We start from the raw sequence: 11,237 nt of genomic DNA, 5'->3' as shown, positions 1-11,237 counted from the left end.
TGAAACTTTTCTTTTGATTACAATATTTTTGCGATATATCCAAAATCGATACTAAGTCTTAAAACCAGCATATTAAATTGCCAACAAAACCAAAGATATCTGAGCATGTCTTTTTCTTCCTCGGTGGCCTTAGCCCTAATCAAACCAATGGGAAAATGAGCTTGAAACAAGGAGACAGATAGATTTTCAGAGGCATGGGTAAATTCTAAACTCCATCTACCTTACTTATGAAAGTACTTGGATCCGCTTTGCATTTATTAAGCACAAGATTCCCTGATTTATGAAAATTCGAAGCCTTCAATAGATTGGACAATAAGGCTTAACAGGCTAACATTTATCGGGAAAAGGTCTCTTTAGGTATAGGTATTGGTTTACAAAAATTTTAAGTGAATTACAGCACTTCCAATGCTTTTTTTTATTACAAGGTATCCCAGAGAGTAGCAGTATTAGGTGACCAATCCCAGTCAAATAAGTTATTTTCCCAAACTTTATCTACTATGCTACAGTCTCCATGCTATAGTTGGTCGGTTGACTTGGGAGCTTCACTGCCTTGCACCATGACAAAAAACTATATTTAGGTTTCTATATACAGACTTCGTGATTAGAATCTTGTATGGTTGGAGGGTTAATTAGATTCCCATTAATCCTCCACACACTTCGTCCCTTCCCAATGGCAAGAACGCTCTTTCAGGTCTTATGTTAATCCAATAATTATATTTTTATCTAAGTATGTTTTAGCTTGTTTATGTTGAATTTTATATGAGGTAGAATTTATTTCTTATCTTTTAAAATTACTGAATAAAATACATTCAAGAAGAGCAATTTTCATTGTCCTGCTATTTTAAAGATTCTTTGCAAAGAAAGCGTCCTTATAAAACAAATTAAAAGGGGCAACGCTATAGCACTGTCAGAGCTCATGCCTTCCATGCATCGTTTCTTTATCCATTAGTTTTTTCCAAAAGCCCCTTCCAATGGAAAGGGTTAAAAGAGCATTGGATGGGCACGTTCAATTGGAAATTAAAAACGCCTGGTGCCCTTTCTAGGAGTCAAAAGTGACTAAAAATCCAGTGTCTTCTATGTCCTTTATGATACCCTACCCCCAATAGCCTTTGTTACATTAGATTAAAGTTCTGAGCCGTTTTATTCAAAATAGTCGGAAGGTGTAATCAATTAAATGTCTCAAGGCTAATAAATTGTGTCAAATACCATTTATCTTGTGGAAAGCTATTTAGCCTGTTCTAAAGAGAAAATGCGGGGGAGGGAGCATGATCTTGGGTGTTTGGTTAACATGAGACTCTCAGGAATTGATCCTAGTGCTAAATGGATTTTATTGAGGGGGAGAAGGCACAAGGAAACCAGGAAACTGGTCAAAAACTTTTTGTTTGAGATCAATTTGAAATTTGTATCTTGAAGTCTTTGGGCCAAGAGGAGCCTTGTGTGCAAAAAAGATCTGTTTGGGGGCACAGGTCACGAAAAATGAGCCGAGAAAAGACCAAAAATAATTTTTTTGATTAATTTTAAAATTTTATCGTTAAGTCCGTGGGCTAAGGGGACCCCAACACAGAAGGAGCAATAGAAAGAAATCTTGGTTCCTGCGAAAACCGGACACGATAAAGGGCAATAAAACAAAAGCCAAACAAGCTTTCTCCCAAATGCTTGAAACTTCCAATCTTAACTTTCTGAGCCAAAAGTATCCTTGCGAACAATGAAACAAAATTGGTTTGTCTAAAAATGGGGATTAAAAAAGGGCCAAAATTAGACAAAAAGCTTTCTTTCTCTTTACGGTTAGAAACTTGACACTCGTATGTTCCCAGGCCAAGGAACCTAAAGTCACTATGCATACCACGGCTATCAACATGAGACACCTTCGGCATCTCTTGAATGGTTTGGGGAACAGAGTTTAAATTTAGAAGTTAAGGGGATGGGTACAAAGGAACAAGAAATTTTGTGCTAGGAGGGTGTTTTAAAAATTTGAGTCTCTTATCTATATAAAGTTAGAGTCTATTCACCTGTAAGCATTAATTTAGACAAAAAAAAAATAAGTTGTACTGTATTACAAGAATAAAGTATATGCAATATCCCATGAATAGCACAGGCTGTCAAGCTAACATGTTCTAGGAGTATCAGGATGAACCAGAAGGGCAAAGCAAAACTCAAATTTTTGCTTTGGAAGAGGTGGCAGATGAGGGGTTCTCATATTACTTTTGTATTACTCCCGTAAAACTTTTTGTCCTATAATCCCCCTATAGGACATATAATCTACTCACAGTAGTGAGACAAACTCACAGACAGTTTGTGTTACCATGCTATTCAAGCAGCTAATCTGCAATATTTTGGAACGGCTTTTGGGGATTTAGTCGAGACTCTTAGAGAATGCTGGGGGATTGGCAAGTGGACCTCAAATTTTGAATTGAAGAATTCCGAATAGGAATGGTCGAAACGTTTAGTTTCTGATCTTTTGGCAATATTGAGTAATACGGTAATATAAATAATCCCCAATGGGAAGAGAATTCCCACTGGGAATTCTATTTCCAGTTGGAACTGGGATCCTACTTCCCGGTGAAGTAGCAATACAAACAGAGATTCTCTACGCGTACCCAAGCAAAAAAATATGGCATTTTTTATTATTTTAGAAATGACTTGGGGGTGGAAATATTTGGCTGGTATTGAGGGCCAGATTGACCTCAAATTTTAACTTAGCAGAAGGGCTGAGTTGAATCGAAAGAAAATATGAATTCAGGTCATCTAAGAGAAGAAGATATAGTGAACATCCCAGTAACAGCTCACAGGGATTAACCTGGAAATCTTTAAGTGTTTTCTTCTTGTTTTGGGGGTGGGCTGCAGAGGGGATTTCACATATTATTTTTAATATAGAGAGGATCAAGGAGACAACAGAAAGGTGTGTCCCATCCACCTAATATTCCTAGCTGTATTAGGCCTAGTAGAACCATGAACCAACTCAATGTGAAGTATTGAGTTCATCAGATGGCAGCACAAGGATCCAGGCTATCAAAATTATGTATTGTATTTTTTCAAGAGCCACTGGAGAATCGACTTAAGCTTTCTGGAACTGTTTAAGGAGGGTGAAGTTACTTCAAATAGCATGTTCTAGGAGAGACACAAGACTGTCAATATATTTTATTTACTAAATCTTGGTTTGCACGAAAAATGACCGAACATTTTTTCTTAAAAGCATGAAATTCGAATTTTAGAAATCTGGAAATTTCTGGAAATCTTTAAGCGTTTTCTTCTTGTTTTGGAGGTGGGCTGCAGGGGGGATTTCACATATTATTTTTAATGTAGAGAGGATCAAGGAGACAACAGAAAGGTGTGTCCCATCCACCTAATATTCCTAGCTCTATTAGGCCCAGTAGAACCATGAACCAACTCAATGTGAAGTATTGAGGTTCATCAGAAGGCAGCACAAGGATCCAGGCTATCAAAATTATGTATTTTATTTTTCGAGAGCCACTGGAGAATCGACTTAAGCTTTCTGGAACTGTTTAAGGAGGGTGAAATTACTTCAAATAGCATGTTCTGGGAGAGGCACAAGACTGTCAAAATATTTTGTTTACTAAATCTTTATTTGCACGAAAAATGACTGAACATTTTTTCTTAAAAGCTTGAAATTTGAATTTTTGACCTACTGGTTCAAAGGGACCTGTATGCGGAGAATTAAAAAAAAACTGGGACAAAATTTGTTTCGATCGTAAACAGGTTGTTGTTTTTTTGATCGTCTATGACTCGAAAAGTTTTGTTGAGGCCAGATACCTGACTTTGAATGTTTCTGGTTATTCTAAGCCGAAAGATTCAAATACTTTGAAAGCCCAAAGACAGAAGTTTAGATTTTGTCACTTTAGTCGGCTTCTAAATTGTTTTCATAATTTTTTTGATCAGCTTGAACTCTATTAAAATATGTCTTTAAATTATGCCTTTAAACATGTCTTTATAGATGTCATAAAAATATGCTATTTTTATTATTTTAGAATTGACTTGGGGGTGGAAATATTTGGTTGGTATTGAGGGCCAGGTTGACCTCAAGTTTTGACTTAGTAGAAGGGCTGAGGTAAATCAAAAGAAAATATGTATTCAGGTTATCTAAGAGAAGGGGATATAGTGAACTTCCCACCGTTTATATGGATAATTTTGATGGGCTTTGTCATATGTAGCAAAGCAAAGGCTACAGGAGAATACAATATCAAATGGGAAGCAAAACTCTCTTAAACTTAGATCGTGCTGTTGATTTGAGCATCCTAGATGAAGATATTAGCAAAAGGAATGACTTTTTGAAGGTTCTGGAGGTTCGGCTTACACGAATAGGCTTGAAAATTTAGTAATTAAGACTGGGAATAATTGAAGGGAAGGAAGTGATGTTGAATTTTGAGAAGATCGATCAAGTGGACGGCTTCACTTACCCCGGTAGTATTATCAGTAAAGACGATGGGTTCATTTAGATAGATAGATAGATAGATAGATAGATAGATAGATAGATAGACAGACAGATAGGATTATTTTCCATATAACAGTACAAAAATTACACAACAATCTACAATTCCCCACAAAGGCTCCCTGGCCTGTAGGAGGGGGATTATGAGAAGATCACTAACATTAAACATTTCAAACTCTTAACGTGTAAAGCGTTTGCTTTATAAAAATGGAGACAAAAAATAATAATAAATATAACCAATATAAAAAAACAAACAAACAAACAATAAGGAAAGAGGGTTCACTAAATAATTTTTATCAAATGCAATGAACCAAACGAATGGCATTCTCGAGCTGAATCGGGAAGGGTGCTCCATGTCAAATGAAACACAACAAAAGGATTAAAATCGGATTTTATCATTGGTGTATTTGGAATTTGGATATTTAAGGGACAACAGAAATGATAATTTGACCGATCATATACAAAAGAAGACGCAAATCTAAGGGACCGAGGAATATCACCATGGAACTGAAGAAAAGCGAAAGACCCAGAGGAAAAAAAATTCAGTATCAAGTAACAGTTTAGTTTCCGAACAATTTACATGCTCGATAAGATTTTTAGCTTTGTCGTAAGCATTCGAGAGCGATTTGACTTTGATTGCTCTCTGGATAAATAATTTACATAAAATTTAAGTGATGAAAATACAAAGTGCAGTTGTTTATGTAGCTCAACAAGTCTCAAAGTAACTTTTAACATATTTTTTGTTTGTACATCTTATCTAAAGATATTTTCTGATGATCTTATCATTTATCCTGACAGACTAGAAAATTCTAGATAAACTAAGGCTAAAAAACATAGTTCTAGTTTAGCCTTCACATCATCAAGTCGAGTGAGTTTTTTTCTTTTTCTTTTTGTCTGACAGAGCAGTTGAATAATATGATAGTTAGGACTATGGAAAAATTGTATTATTTGTGATATTTTGTACCGACTGGATCCAAAACCCCTTATGATCTATTTTAATTCTCGAAATATTTCCTGTCAGAGTGGCTACCATTAATTGTACTATAAGGACATCTGATTGTAATTAAGCCCCATTTGAGAAGGATTCACTCTTATTGGGAAATTTTCAAACTATAGGATGATCAAATGAATGCTCAAAATTTAGTCCTTTCACAAGAAGTCAACAGCCCTCTCCATATTATCTTAATAGCTGGGTCGATTAAATAGGGGCATGGAATGAGTTATTTTCTAATCATTATATGCTTGAAAATCGGCCCACTGCCTTGCAATTACTTATACAGTTTAAATTCATGGGACCTGGTATTCAGACTTCAAAATCTCCTTCCACTCCACTAACTCAATGTCTTTTGCTTTAATTAATTTCAAAATGGGAAGTTTTATTGAGTCTTGATGAAAATAGTCTATTATTGGGTTACACCAGACCAGGCTCATCTTCGGGCAACTACAACATATACTTTTGGAAAAATAGGAAGAGGAAAGCAGGGATGTAGCTCCAGCATTTCTATAATTGTGGCTATAAAATAATTGATTTATCCAAATTATTTTGGGGATCGACCCCTCATCCCCTCCCCTCCTCAAAAACAACGCCCCTGGAGCAAGGCTAAACTGAAAAAGGCAAAGTAGAAAGTCACATGGGAAATATATGATATAGTTTAGCAAAATATACATAGGATTTAAGGGGGCTTGGAACTGCACAATTCCCCCCCTTTATTTTCGTGTATAGTCCTGATCGTACAAAAAATCTTCAGTCGGAAATTTGATTTTTCCGTAACGTCATTGAAAAGACTCTTTGGACAGTTTTAAGAAGATTCACCATCTTTTTGAAGCCAGGCTAATGCTTTTGTTTCAAAAGATAGATAGATAGATGGGTATTTTTTGCCAAAGCACCCTAGGCCTATTGCAACAAACAAAATAATAAATATCCAGGACTCTCAATACATAAATGAACATTCCAGCTATCTGTACATAAGGAAAAAGAATAACAACAACAGATGGCCTAAAATTCCTTATAATTTCAAGTATACCCCGTAGTCTTAGGCTACTAAGTATCATCAAAACTTTTACTCTAAATCACACTTACCCACCATTCTTCATTGAGTTTTTCACACCCAAAGAAATAATCTTTTAATTTTTCAGTGGTTGACATTCGCTCATTATGAACCCTCTTTTCCCAAACATTCCCAGTATACTTTTTTTCCTAAATAGTAGGGTCTTAGTTGCTTCCTCTTAGTACTTACAGTTTTCTGTTTCCACTTCATTAATAATTTATTAACCTCCGTCAAACACCTCCATTTGGTCGAGAGAGCTAGCAATCAATTTTTCATTTTTATCCACATTGTGTAGTGATAGGTTAAAACATACTAGTAATCAAATGGTCTACCGGACAATAGTTTTTTCCGAAACCTGCTTGAACTTTACTTAAAATCTAATGCTTCTCTGAAGATTTTTTAATTGAAAGTCTAAAATTTACGACATATTTTCACTACTGAGTGTCTCTTGGTTTCCCCTCAGTATGACTACAGAAACAAACCATTGACCAGGTTGCTTGACGAAGAGAATGATTACTACAAATATGGATGCCATAGCCAACAGGAAATAAGTCCATCCCGATTTCAATATTTCAGTGAATATACCCCACAGTCCTTGGGCTGATCAACCTCCCGTTCTCTTCATGCAACTTCAAACTTATCCTGCGTGCACAGATTACAGGAGATCATAGTTTGAGCCAGTCACTGAGTAAGAGTCATTTTATTTTTATTTATCCTACCTCAATTTAATTTGGCCAAATTTCTGCAAAGGAGATACTATCGATTATGTTTTTTAATAATATTATATTTTCCACGACCTATTTCCAAAACTTAACCTCTATAGGCTTTCTTCATCTCTCTACTTTGACACTCCAGGCTAACGTAGTTGATCCAAAATTTTAGTGATGTTTACTTCAGCATCAAAGCACATAATTGACTGAAAACTTTGTATTTTTCTAATAAGGGCTGTTACTTATAATAAAAATGTTTACTTAATAATTGTAGATCCTAAACAATCATCGTAAATTTTTTAACTTGATATGATCCATGCTCAGGCTCATATTTATTCTTTAAAAACACTGAAACACCAATGATTCTTATAACTAATAAAAAATATTACATAATTGCAGAAACATAAAACAAAGAAAGAAAGAAAAAAAAACCCTGCAAAGACCCTAAAGTGTGTTTAATTGTTTTCCCCACACTAAAAAACAGGCAAGCATGCAAAGGAGAAGGGTCTTAGCACAAGTACCCAAAACAGTCATGGATGTTAACGGGTTAGTCACACCTTTTCATATTTTTTTCAAATTATGCTTTAATGTGCATGTTCATTTGAACTTTTGTTGAAACTTAAACACCTCCCAATGAATTACTTTATACAAAATTATAATATCTTCTTCTAACAGAGCTCTTCTCAGTTTTTTATTAGTCATTTTCTAAAATTTTCAATAAAAAAATAGCACTGTTAAAATGTGAAGTTTGTTCTTTTTAGAATGCAAACTGTCCTCAAGTGTTGAGGGTTAAGCGTTGAAGCTGGCAGCCTTTCCATGGAAATTTTAGTTCTTTTGAGCTTTTTTTCTGCATCCCTCAGCAAAATTGTTTTTATTTAGTCTAATTATGTAAGCTAGAAACTTCAAATAGAACACGTTTGCCTGTGATGGCTAATGGAGATATATATCTTTTTTGGATGTAGAAGGCGTTATATATTTTTTTTGTGTCGATTGGGACGTGTCAAACAAAAACAATTGTATTATATTTTGTGGAACCTTTGTTGTCTTTTATTTTAATTATTATATATAGAAATAAATCAATCAGAAGGCTCCAGTATAGCACTCTTGAGCAAACATTATTTAGCAAGTACCTTCTTTTTACCACCAAGTATGCTTTATCTCGATATAATGAATTGAAAGCAATCCAGTTATGATTTGCCGTAAAATGTAAGTCATTAAGCGATTGGTCAGGGACCCAGTCAATAAATTTCTAACATCACAGGGTTCAACAAGCTGGAAAGGTTTTGGGGAATTTATCAGGGGTGGATGCGGTTGCTGAAAACGAATATAGATCGGAAATCTTGTCTCTCAGTGGAGATATCATCTAATTTGCATAGTCAAGAAGATTTTCAGCTATTTTTTTTCGTTTTCTGACCTTGAAAAGAGGTTTGAACTAAGATTGTGATACAGAAAAAGGTACCGAGAGAAGAAATAAAAAGTATTAACAAAATTAGATTTAGATTCCTAACGGTACATTAGAAATACCAGAAACTAATTTTCTTGTACATGCATTGCAATTATGCACAAAAGGGAGGGACAGAGCAAATATTACTTCATAGGAAGGTGACTACTTATTTGCAACCCAATTCTGTAAGTGAATCTCAAAACAGAAGCCTCTTAAAGTAAACTAAAGTACTCAGATATTAAATCCTAGCCTTGACAGAAGTAAGTCCGAAATAATTTTTCAACTACAGAAATAAAACTTTTAATAAAGAGAAAGAAAAAGAATCTAAGAAAATTAACCACAAGTTATACATATCTTACATAGTTACGGACATCTTTCAATCGAATAATCACATCTTTCTGCACAGGCATAGAGAAATAAGAACATCGAGAAACTCCTTTAAAGTGCCTGATACACTTTATTTCACTCTAAGAAAAGGCTTGAGAATATCCATTGATTGCAATACGAGCAAATATCGTATTGCAATCAATGAGCCGTCAAGACTACTGGCTGGTTGTAAGAACATTTAAAATTTTCTCAAACAACCCTCTGTAAGAGACAACCCTTTCAGCTCCTTCATCCGAGACAACAAGTGCACTCGTAAATATCTGAAAGAGTGCTAGTTGGGATCCCTTCTATAAACGCTGATTATTATCTTTCTTGCAACATCTTGGAAGGAACATCCGTGAAGGTTTCATCTCTTGCTTTTTCGCTGCACACTGGACCTTCATATACAGACCAATCTTCATGAAGTGGTCTTTACAACTCCTTATGGAGGACCAAAGTGATATCAATCATTACGGAGGTCTGACCTCCTTGTCGGCAAACGTAAAGAATGTCCGTTTTCATTTGAAGAAAAGCAACTCGTTTTGTCACACCCCGGACAGCAGTGATTGAACCCCAGGGAGTTCAACGTTTGCTTCTTCGGTCTCTGAGACAAAAATCAATGGGATTCAATCACTTTAAAGCTTCACAACCAGATAAGGCAGAAAATTCTCCCTAATAAAAATACTATTTGCTCTCTATATTTACAAAAACTTTTGTCCAGTTTCCAATTTTGGGCACTTTGAGAAGGAATAGAACGACGAGAAATGGTCGCATAACTGGTAATATCCACTACAGCTCTTCAGTGATATACTGCTACCATTTGGATCAGTATTGCAAAATAATCCATCATATCTCCCACCCGCGATATAAATTTCATTTCCAGTCTCACCTATACATTTCAACACACCCTTTAAGCAATCAAATTGCAGAGGGTTTTATGTTCAGCTGTTGATTTTGGCAAACAAGTCATGTGAAGTCGATAACAAAGGGTTTGAGCCAATTCAAGCAACGCTCCTGTTCGAAGTCCGGGCTTTCAGGCCCTTATGGAAGCAACTGATCTCCCCCAAGAAATAAGTGCTAGACTGGAAAGCACTTGCAAACACCAATTTAGCATCCCTTGGCTGAAAATAATAAATAAGTATGTAACTCAACCCTATTCAACCCATCACCTGTATGACTCAATCTGATTAATTCAATATCCATATAACTCAGCCACGTTTAGCCCAACAATTATTGAAATTAATCTCAAAACATTTCAGGCCTCATTTCGTCCAACTCTCATACAAATGAACAAAGGGTTTAGCCCTTTATAAATAGGGTTCAGCCTCACCCTATTTGACTAACTCCCCATTCAACCCTATGGCTGCAACCATGAAATTTTAGTGTCTTTGGGCTCTGTCCATCAAAAACCTTAAAAATCTAAACTACATAAGACAGAAGGATAAATTTTGTTTCTTAGAGGATAGGAGTAGGAATAATTTTGCAGAAAAGCAACATATGAAAAAACACCTAAGAAATAACCAATGGATAAATACAATTTGGTTAAATTAATATTTTATCACTTCTGAAAAAATGGGTGGATATTTTCTAGGAATATTGTTCATTTAAGGAGGTTGAGCTGAATAAGGCTGATTTCAATGGGATTGAGTCAAATAGGGTCGAGTTAAACGGAGGCTGGGTTGTATGAGGGTTTAGTTAAATGAGGGTTTGAATTGCAAGTTGAGTTGAATGAGGGTTGACTTAAACGACATTTTGTGAAAGTTGAATTGCTCAGGAGTAGAGTAGAAATGGGTTTGGATTAAAGAGGGGTTGAATTTCGCAAGGCTGGGCTAAAATTATGGTTGAGTTGAACGATGGCTGAATCAAATGAGGGTTGAGTTGTATGGGGGCGAGTTGAATCGAGTTGAGTAGAATGAAAGTTGAGTTAAACTGGGTTTTATTAAACAAGGGTTATGCGAGGGTTAAGTCATAAGGGGATTGAGTTAAGCGGGGTTCAATTAAACTGAGTTGAATGAAGGTTCAGTTAAGCCATGGTTCAATTCCATGTGAGTTCCTTTCTATTTACTTTCCCAGGATTTCTCTAGGTACCCACTTGGCGCTGAATCAATGCTAACTAAGCTGACAGAGTCAAACCACTAACCCTCATTCTAAACCAAAGAATCGCTACACTGTTGGATAAATGCAGAAAAAAACCTCTTACTAAGAGTGTTGAATGACGAACT

The 11,237-nt window shown here is 35.6% G+C and overlaps 1 protein-coding gene across 2 annotated transcripts in view; it reads left to right on the top strand.

Annotated features, from left to right (window-relative positions):
* The first annotated feature begins 5,227 nt into the window (after nucleotides 1-5,227).
* Nucleotides 5,228-11,237, top strand: part of LOC136042000 (angiotensin-converting enzyme-like) — a 165,409-nt gene continuing 159,399 nt past the window's right edge. Inside the window, exon 1 of one of the 2 annotated variants that reach the window (XM_065726831.1) lies at nucleotides 5,228-5,315. The gene's annotated coding sequence lies outside the window, so the exon portion shown is untranslated. Of the gene's footprint in view, nucleotides 5,316-6,958; nucleotides 7,184-11,237 lie in introns of those variants that run through there. The other variant, XM_065726832.1, reaches the window with a different exon arrangement.

The sequence above is a fragment of the Artemia franciscana genome, unplaced genomic scaffold (genome assembly GCF_032884065.1).
Source record: "Artemia franciscana unplaced genomic scaffold, ASM3288406v1 PGA_scaffold_55, whole genome shotgun sequence".
In the NCBI taxonomy this organism is placed as follows: Eukaryota; Metazoa; Arthropoda; class Branchiopoda; order Anostraca; family Artemiidae; genus Artemia; species Artemia franciscana.
Note: the sequence above shows the minus strand (reverse complement) of the source record. Positions and strands in the feature narration are given on the sequence as shown.